Source organism: Pinus tabuliformis, chromosome 1_2 (genome assembly GCF_031772625.1).
Source record: "Pinus tabuliformis cultivar Carrire ecotype Pingquan chromosome 1_2, CPIR1, whole genome shotgun sequence".
In the NCBI taxonomy this organism is placed as follows: domain Eukaryota; kingdom Viridiplantae; phylum Streptophyta; class Pinopsida; order Pinales; family Pinaceae; genus Pinus; species Pinus tabuliformis.
In genome coordinates, this window is record NC_142298.1 from 926,565,303 (window position 1) to 926,576,249 (window position 10,947).

The window sequence follows — 10,947 nt, forward strand, 5'->3', positions numbered from 1 at the left end:
ATGCTATTTCACATGGCATTCACCATTTGATGGTCAGAATTGATTCACAACTCGTAGTACTACATCTGAACAATGTTTATTCAGTATGAAGTCCAACTATGCTACGTATGTTTTTAAGGGTTCGCCTTCTAGAATGACATTTTGATTACATTCAATATCAACATATTCCTAGAAGTCTAAATACATTAACCAATGCATTAGCCAATTATGTTTTACACAAGCATTTGCAACACATGTAAATATTTCAATCAAGCATCACACATTGAACAAGAAAATAAAGAAAATATGAAACATCGATAGATAAACTGTATATAGAGTTTGGTTTAAAAAAAAAAAAAAAAAAAAAAACTGTGTCTGAGACACATATGGCCACACGACCTATAATATCAAAATACATGTAGATAAAATATGGCTCAAAGGCCTCCTAGTCGACTAGTCCAAATGATGATCGCGATAATAGAAAATCACGTGGGAAACTTTGCACATCAGCTGACTGATGCATTTTGTTACTCCAATGGTGTATGACTACAATCACATAGGGATCTCATTGACCCTAGTCTCTGGTACACCATGGGTCACTCCCTCAACATGGTGCTCAAACTCAACAAGAGTCTCAACTATGTTGAGGTCCTGCATCTCCTCCTCTGCCTCTGCAACAACTCCCATTGGTGTAAGTTGTGGCTCTCCCCGTCACTGAAGATACAATAAGGCTATTGGTCGTACTGGTCCAATATCTGTATGTGAAACAAATAGTCAGTCTTTGATACATTAAAAAAAACATTTGTAAAATCCAAAAATAAAAAAACATTCAAAATGACATTAATTTACCTATATGACCCCATTGCTCATCTTTAGGTAAAACAACCTCTGGGTCTCCTTGAAAACTAGCTTCGACATATGGACAATCCTCGATCATGATAAGATGTACTTGCAGCCATCGGAAAAACATAGGGGTAAAACTCGTCGCAGATGCACCCCCCATGACGATACATGAGGTCTACCCATTACCTCATTTGTGGAACCCTGAGACCCGAAAGCTCGAGTGAAATTCATTGAGGACGAAGCAATGGTATCCTCTCTAGAGAAAATGATATCATAATATAACCATATCGAAAGTTCTTAATCACCCATCCTTTGCTCTGTTGAGTTATTCCTTCAAATTTACCAATACCCCTTCACTCCAGTTGAAAACAGTAGGTTTTATGCATTCCAATGCATATTGCATTTGGGACTTGGTAGCCAAATGCAAAGCAACACTGTCGACCAACCAAGTAATGGTGAAAAGGATCGTCTTGAGAGGCAGTTGAGTCACATCCTTAATCTTTATCTTTCTATCCTTTGTTGCTTGAGAATAGGGTTTACAGTGCACAATTATGTAGTCCTTGATAGTTTCACCACCCCTTCTCATGCCAAATAATGAGATAGGAGCTCCTCTCCAAGAAAACCCTGTCAGAAAATAGATATCTTCCACCTCTATTGTGACAATATGTGCTCTAATCTTAAAGCATTGTCCCTGAATATCCCATGACCTGACCAGGTATTCCAGTAACTCAAGCTGGTTCTCTCATGCTTGGAATCAAGAAAAACTTAAGGAGTCCATAATTCCTTAAGGCTTGTATTGTTGATGGGTCATTGGCAACATCCAAATCTTGGGATTCATGTTCTCTTTCTCTCCATCTTAAAACCATTTTTGCTTCAATGAATAATTGCAAAATCACAAGAAAAACACTCAGAATCAGGCTTGTGCAAAAATTTAAGAGAAATTTAGCTTAAAAACATTACAATTTTTCTCCAATTGTGCCCATCGCACCTACCTTTCAAGTGACAAAGCGACCCAACGCACTTTGCCTTCTTGCAGGTGCGCTAGTACGCTCTTCCTAGTGTGGATCAGGCAGACCCAACGCCCCTTTCGATATAGAAAGGGTGCAATAGGCCTAGGGCGAAAATTTAGACACTAGAATGATGAAAAATCTAAAAAAATGCATGAAATGGAAAATGGAAACTGTGAAAAGGGAGAGAAAGGATAGATCTCCTACCTAGAGCTGACAACACTGGAAATGGTCCACCAAATTACTTGCAATCACCTGCTGAAGTTTGAGGGTAAAATACACTTAGAGCTCACTCACAATAAGTAAATGAAAATGGAAAAAAATTGTTTTTACTTTTTTCTATTTATGGTTAATTTAATTATTATTTTAATATATTTTTGACCAAATTTTACCATCTAGCATATATTTTTAATCTTTTGGTGATGTTTTGAGCAGGTTCAAGGCTAATTAAAGGACCTGATATAATTTTTAAGTTCAAATACAAGTCATTTTGATGAAAGAGTATACTTTTATGATTTTTTTTTTTTGGACTTTGTAAACTTACAAAAAAGGAACTCCCTCGAGTCATATTTCAACTCTTTTCAATCTCCCAAAACATGAAAAGATTGTCCATCACTTGTCTTTTCGAACTCGTTAAAGTAAATGAAAAGATGTCTGCCCAATATAAGTTTAACCTTTTTTCCGGACTGGGATAGACTATTTATGAAAAAGGAATACTTTAGTCGAACATGACTAAAAGGTTCTCTTGAGTATCGGTACTCAGACTAAATTTACGAAATGAAACTTTTTGAGTTTTTTTTTTGCTTCTTTTTCAAACTCTCTAAACATGAAAAAGAAGTCGAATTATACCTCCGTTGGACTCATAAATTAATCAAATAACATTCGAGTCGTCGAACATGACAAGACTGAACCACTCCTTCTCAAGGTTCGTTAAATATACTCGGAAGGATTCATCTGAAGGATAAATTTTTAAATCAAGCATATGTTATCCTCCTCAAGCTTGTCAAAAGTAAAGAGGTACTGACCATAAATGGTTGGGGAAATTGGAAAACAAGGTACTTAACCTATCAATGGTTGTGAGTCACTCTTGAACATGACATTCTTTCACTTCATCTCCATGATTTTTGGATTGGTAAATTTGCTTGCCTCTTTGGTTAATCACACCATATCAAAAGCCTCCATAATTGATTTTGAGTCAATGCTACAAACTCCATAAAGTGTCATCGATATGTTCAAGATAAGTCCTTTACTTGACATTTGTTACAATACCTTAAGCCTTACTTCATGTATGTGGTGCCTAAATTAGCGCTACATCAATGTCATTTTGTCTCAAATCTTGATACCCATTTCATGTCATTGATGAGGGATACATCAAGGCCCTCCTACGTCGAGTCACTTCTTATTGACATTAGTTCATTATCTTGGAAGTTGACTTAGAAACTCCTTTCAATACCTTGGAGCTTGCATACCTCAATGGCAAGTTTCCTTGCTCTTGGCTACATGTCCTCATCATTAGCCTTCGATTGGAAGATTTTGTGTGGTGTTCACCTTTAGCTCATTCATCCACACCACATAGATTATATTGTAGTACTTTGAGAGCCATTATCATTATCGATGGTTTCTCTTAGATGGTGTCTACCATGTTTGACTCCATCTCATTTATTCGCATGGTTAGACTCGTGCTATCAAGTGACGAGGTAGAATACCCCAGATCTAGTTCCATCCATCCAAGCTATGATTTCAGGGTTGATACAAGATTACAAAGTATGATGGGCATGAGCATTCATACAATCATCCAAGCATGGGTCCACACTCTATCATTAGTGGGCGAGACTTCTTGATCATTTTACATGTAATATTGGCTTATATGCTGAGCATGGGTATGCCTCCCTGAGCACTAATATCATGATGATAATATGTATTGTAACAAATGATCATCTCGATTGATTTTTTCTTGTTCCAGACTTGTCACAAGGTAAAGCACTTTAGTTCTCAGCCACTACTTCTGACTTTGTACTTTAAAGGGCTATTCGTTATAGGTCATTTTTTCACATCTTCTCAAAAAGCCTGAAAATCAAATCAATCAACATCCTTGAACACTTTTTGATTATCCCTTTGCAAAGCCCTAAGCATCACCTCTCCAAAAAGTCTGAGTTTCTCGGCCAATCAACTAAAAAACAATGTGTTTAGCCCCAATGCACTCTACATGCTTGCCCACTTGAAATGGTTGCAAGTTCCATAACTGAGCACCTGAATTGATCAATGTAGGTTTCTCTACTTTGTAGGTATAATGGTTCTCAAATTTCAAGAAAAGTAAAAAATATTTTCGAATCTTCTCCTTCCAGAAGCTTCTAAGGTTGTTTTAACCATTTGCCATGGATATAGATCTCGAATTCCTATTTGATCCTACTCTACTGGTATTATTTCTTATCTGTAGAGCCTACCCTCCCTCCTATGTGAATCTCAAGCATAGATTGGTAAATCCTAAACTACCACTTTCACACTATAAATTCACTGCCTCCCATATAGTTTGGGTTGGTTTTTGAAGATTTGCTAATGCCCTCATGCTGTTGCCTCGAGGTTAAGGAATCATCATCCATTTATGCATTAGGGTTGAGTTTGGAGGTTTGCTTTGTGGCGAGGAAGGATAAGACAATTACGGAGACATCTACAAAGTCAACATCTATAAATGGTTGTAAGTCTCTCCTTTATTTATTAATACAAAAATAACCATGTTAAATTGCTATACTTGTGTCATGTTGATGCTTATGTATTTCAATGTCATTTTGACTCATTGATTAGAGACATTGGTTTATGCTATGTGGATATTGTAGTTCTCTTGCTTGTTTCAGTCATTGTTGCAGGTTCCATTTATAACTCATGGAGCCAGAGTTGGAGCTTACAAGTAAAGAGAAAAGGAGGACTTACTATAAGTTCCAAGTAAGTCTCTTTTTCGTATTCTAATCTCTCTAAGGAAAACTTAGATATTTTGCCCTTTGTTGTTCTCAATTAAACCACTAGATTTAGGGAGTTCATTTTTGTCTGCAAAAGTGAATTTTCCACATAACAAACAACATTAATACATGGACCATAAATTTTACCATCACTATTTTCTCACAGATCTTCACCCATAATCCTAAAAGTCTGATCATTGCCTTGATCTTTCACTAGACCTATATACCTACCATCTAGCACAAAACCGTCTAGAGATTTAACTAGACCTACATACCTACCATCTAGCACAAAACTGCCTTGAGCCTACTTCATGATGTCAAGATGGGCCTCGCTTGGTCTGCTTAATGCTTATCTTGGGTTTTATTTTGCCATTTTTAATTCTCATAGTGTGAATCCTTGTATAACTCATTATACAATGTTTGATGACATTAACATTTCGCCTTTGTATTCTTTGAAATTTTAATGGATTTCCCTCATAAAATGTATTTCTCTAATATGTCTCTTCCTGCTCCAAATAAATCGCATGTCCACACACAATCTTTACCAATCTAATCTTTACTTATGCTCATTTTAAAGTCTTTAGGGGTATCCTTGAATTTTTTTTGGTCCCGTTGAATCTTCTTTATCTTTAAAAGTCTCCCCACAAGACCCTTTACAGATTTTGAAAGCACCCTCTCATTGAGAGGTCCTTTTGAACTCATACAATGTTCCTAAGTGTTAGGTCTTTAAGTGGTTCCAACTTAAAAAGCGCACAATAATAAAAACAACATTTTCAATCATGTGAAATAGAACTACTTAACAAAAATTTCATTAACATTATAAGTGACAAGCTATTATAATACTTATTCAAACCTATAATATATCTCTTAACCTTCAAATTCATGTTCCACTAAATTAACCTAAATCTTCAAAACAACAATAAGTAATAACTTAGAAAATATGCTATCTAAAAACACATACATTACTTAAATTATATACTAGATCACAAATATTCCAATTATTGTACATTTTCAATCCGTTTCGAGTGAAAATGTTTTCTTAATCCTATAATATTTTTGTATAGGACTATACTTCTATGTGATCGATGGCAACTTTGTACTTATAAGTTTTAGGTTATTTTAGGTTACTTGAAGACGATTTCAATGGGCAAACTTTTGAAAAAATGAATGCATAATAGCAAAACAATGGGCCACAAAAAAGTGGATTTATTTATATTCAATTTTATTCATACATTTTTTATAATATAGAATATGTTTTAGAAGTAGTTTTTAAGTGCGATTTTTTGGAGTTTTTGACAAATATTTGGTCGGAATCCAACAAAAAAAATTATTATAGCCAAATATCGATTTGTATCGTTTAAAATGGGTTTTTGACAATATATATGGCTTCAACACCCTAAAAAACCCTTGGGGCACTTCGATTGTGAAAAGTTCATGATTTCAATGAATCCCTGCTGGATTCTAGATAAACTAGATAGAATAAACTAAAAATAGATTCTAGATTAAATAGATTGGAAAATAATTTAGAAAACTTTGCAAAAGTTCGTATTTAAATACTACTCGTATGCTTTATATCAACATATTTAATAAAATTAAAATGATTTCTTTTTAAATTTAGTTACAATTATTCAAAATATTAATCTAAAACAAAAAATATTTGCACTCAATTAAAAGAGAAGAATTTGACCATTATTAATCATAAACATGTTTGTTAATATGACTAGCTTAGATCCATTTTAATTGTGGATCTACCAAGAGGGGTCAAAACTCTTGAGATGCCGAGAGAGATGGAATCTCTTGAGAGGGAAACCTCTTGTAGAGTGAAAAGAGATTTGATCCCTCTGGAGGCTCAACATATAGATGAATTTAGGCTGGTTTAATTGTTAATTATAAATATAATTATTAATTTTATTTTCATTTTTTAAAATTTTATCAATTGACCAAGTCAAATTGATTTATTGTTATTATTATTATTATTTTAACAAAGTCAAAATGTTTATAGGACATTACAAAATCTCTACATACTCATTGGAGAGCGCCTCTCCACGGAATTAATTTTAGCTTTTTATTATTTTTAATTGATAAACCATGGTAACGGTCCATGGTATTGTAACAGAGCCTATTACATGTTAATAATATCCATGGTAAAATGGGGTAAATATCCATGGTTAAGAATTTTGTTTTATTGTAAGTATTAAGTTTTAATTTAGAAAATGTTATTAAATAAAATTAAAATAAAATACTTTGATTTTGAAATGAATTATGGTTTTTAGGCATGTGGTATGATAAGCCATGATAGTGGCCCATGGTATTGTAACAAAGCCTATTTACAAGTTAATAATATCCATGCCAGAATGGGGGAGAATATTCATGATTAAGAATCTTGGTATATTGTAAGTATTAAATTTTTATGTGCTTATTAATTAAATTTAAATATGATTACAAAATCATTAATTTAATTTGCACGGTAAAATGGATCTTAATTTATAACTATTATTTATATGTTATATATTTTAATGTGATGTATAAAGCCTTGGACAACCTCATTGTGCCTATCTTTAAAAGTGGGGATAAAAACATTCCCTCTAACTATCGGACCATTATGATTAGCCACATCTTAGCCAAACTTTATGGGCTCATTATGGAAAAAAAGATTATCGTATGGCTTGAAAACTAGGGCTAAAGGGTAAGTTGGTTTTACAAGACACCACTCAACAATTGTCCATCTTGTCAAGGAATGCGCAATAATAAGTCCGATCTATTCTATTGTTTTGTTTACTTTAGGAAAGCTTTCGACACGGTGCCTCGAGATAAGCTATGGCAAAGACTCGAAGAGATAATGGTCCCTCTTGAGTTGAGGGTGGTTGTGATTCGTCTTTATGAGAATGTTGTTGCCAAGCTTAAGACCATTGAAGGATGGTCTAAAGAAATTAAATGCAATATCGACGTTAAGCAAGGGTGTCCCTTATCCCTTACACTTTTTGGCATTTACATTGATAAGCTTGAAGCCTGCCTAGAAGAGACAGGATGCGCTGACACCAAGCTCACTCGTATGGTCATTACTCTTCTCCTTTATGCTGACGACATTGTTCTTTTGGCCAAAAGCCATGAGGATCTCGACAAACAACTTAATATCCTCCATGATTATTGCTCTAAGATGGGTATGATTGTTAATACTGACAAGACTAAAGTCATAATATTTAAGTCCAACAAAAATTAACCATGATAATTTCACCTATGATAAGAATTGTTTGGAGAAAGTTGCTTCACACAAATACTTAGTTATTTACATTAATCATCAGCGCAATTAGAACTATAGCATTGAGAAAATAATCATTGATGACTGGAAAACTTATTATGAGTTTGAAAACAACTGTAAGACAATTGATCTTTGGGTTTGGAGTAAAAAAAGTTCCTCTTCAAGACTCTTATCATCCTCGTGATTTTATACGGACGTGAAGTTTGGTGTTGCAGTATATCTAGAGAATCGCGGAGGAAGATCGAGATGATCCAAAAGAAATTTATAACATACAACTTCAAGATTAAAGGCAAATACTCCATATCTTATCCTCTTGACCAAAGCTAGCCTTTTCCCCATTGAAAGCATAACTATGTTTCAATATGTGATGCATAAAAGAAGCTTTCTAACATGGAAACCAAGAGGTTCCCCAAAATTGCTTCTATTTCTAGCCAAAACCCCCACCTCGAGCTCAAACGGGGTTGGCACAAGGATGCCAGGCACGACTGAACTATTGGGGGGTAAAGGAGGAGATAATCTCGGAGAATAAAGTTAATATTAAAAATATAATCACTTCCAAATTTAAGGACAAATTGTGGGATGATAACAAACTTGGAAAAGGAGGCTAAGGTACTATGAGAAGATGATCAACCCCACTCTCGCTAACCAGATTTACCTCTTTGCCTTGACTAGTGCTAAGAAGAAAATGAACATTGTGAAGATAAGAACTAACTCACACGAGCTTGGAAGTGAAACTGGGCGCTGGTCTATCCCCAAAACATCATGGGAAGAAAGAATCTGTCAGTTGTGTGACACTAAGAGAATTGAAGATGAAAAACACTTTCTCTTGGATTGTCCAACCTTCACTCGCATTCGTTCCCATTTCCAAAACATCTGTTAGACTTCCAACCTTCTTGACTTGTCAAGTCAGGATAACTATAATGATCTTGTAATGCTCCTCTCCCTTCTCTTTGATTATAGAAATACTATTTTAAAAAGTCCCAACTAATTTCTTTTCTTAAGGTTCGATAGACATTATCAGTCTCAGTGGACATTAATCATCATCATCATCATGATTTTCTTTTATATATATATGTTTTTTGTAATTTTATTAATAAAAACAAAATTACCATATAAAAAAAATTAATTTAAAAATTGTTTATATCTAACATCCAACTCCTACACATCTCCCTTATATTGTGTTGCAAAAGGCCTATCAGCATAACAATTAATTGTTCAAAAGCTTTATTTAAATATAATTTACTTTATTATATATTTGTTTATTTGTTAGGTATTATGAGTCTTGAGATGACTATAGCGCTTATGGTTTGAGTAGCCGCGACCGAGGGGCATCTAAGCCGTCAAAATCACTGCCGCACCTCACCTGTGTCACACCAGCTCTCTTAACATAATTAAATTTTTGCCCACAAAGTTTCAAATTGGTAACCTTTTCACCACAAAATGTCTTAATAAAACACCCTCTCACCATCTATTCTACCCCTCTTAACAATCTACCTTATTATATTTAACCATTCTTAATTTTTTTTGTTTTTAATATAAAGCTCAAATTTTCATATTATATTGTAACATTTTTTATAATAATCTATATACATTTTAATAAGATAAAATGATACATTTTTCTTATTTACATTTAAAAATAAATATTAAATATTTATCTTTATAGTTAATAATATTTATTGTTTTAATGTTTACTTGGAATAGCTCAATTGGTAATGACTGTGAAATAAAATTTGTCTAATCAATTTTCAGAAAAATACAACACTTGCAAAAACAAAAAAATACAAGACTAGCAAAAACAATTTAGGACATATGTGTTTTTTTTTTAACTCATAAACAATTTAGGGTTTATATGTTTTTTTTTTAAAATTATGGGCCAATGTGGCAGTAAATATTCGAAAGTCGGGCAAAATTTGGTGGCAAAGTTGAAAAATCGGCGGGAATTTTAAATGGGCAATTTTCTAGAGGGAACCCAATTTCTCCATTTTCTAATTTACAGCTCCCGCAGACTTTCATATGGTTAAACTTCACTTTTGTTTTTGACTCACCAGCGCGAACAGACTGAACAGCCATTTTACCTAACCAAGGAGATCTATTCACGGGAGGGGCCGAGGCCGCAGGCAGTGTCGTGAAATTTGAGCTCTCTGGGTGTTTCATCGCTCAATTTGGTCGTTGATGAGAGTTTCTGGTACTTTGCCGATTCTGCGGATGTGCATTTTTGCAGGGATTGGAAGGTTAAATGTTCATATTCAAGAAAGATAAGTTCTGCAACTCCTGATTTTGTCTATGTAATCCCAGGCACTCTGTTGATTGCGCTCATAACCGTTTTGAAAGGATTCACCCTTGAGTAGCAATAAATTACGAATATCAGGTATACAAACCCTGCTCAGTATTAACTTATTGTGTCTTTTATTGAGGCTTGCTCGGTCGCGCTCGCTTTTCTGTAATTCGAATTGGTATCCAGGCCTTTGCACGATGACTGAAGTGGCTCCTATGTCCGGCATCGTAGAGGGGGGAAAGGTGGAAAATGATGAGAATGCTGCACCCTTCTCTACTGCGAGCACCGAAGAAAAGTCTTTTAAACTAGAGGCTCCTGGAAATAAGACACAGCTTTGTAATCCTTCGTCTCGGTCTCGTGGTCGACCTCCAAAAAACAGTGTAAATTCCTCTACCAACAGTAGGGGCAACAGAAGATTCTCTGCCTCTAACGTCTTCCCGTCCTCGCGGCCGGCCACCGAAAAATGTTGTAACTTTGTTGCCGAGTTCCGATGACATGAAGCCCGATCTCTCGCCTTTAAATTCATCTCGTTCTCCTGGTCTAGAAGCAGAAACTACTACAATGCCGCTGCCAAAGTCTAAGAACATGAAACTGGATTTGTTGCCTCTGAAATCTTGTGCCGTTAAATCA

At 34.8% G+C, this 10,947-nt stretch overlaps 1 long non-coding RNA gene across 1 annotated transcript; it reads left to right on the forward strand.

Annotated features, from left to right (window-relative positions):
* Nucleotides 1-10,018: 10,018 nt before the first annotated feature.
* On the forward strand, nucleotides 10,019-10,710 carry LOC149208991 (uncharacterized). Its single transcript, XR_016252172.1, has 2 exons — nucleotides 10,019-10,410; nucleotides 10,504-10,710. It is a non-coding gene; the product is annotated as an uncharacterized LOC149208991 (long non-coding RNA).
* Nucleotides 10,711-10,947: the final 237 nt, after the last annotated feature.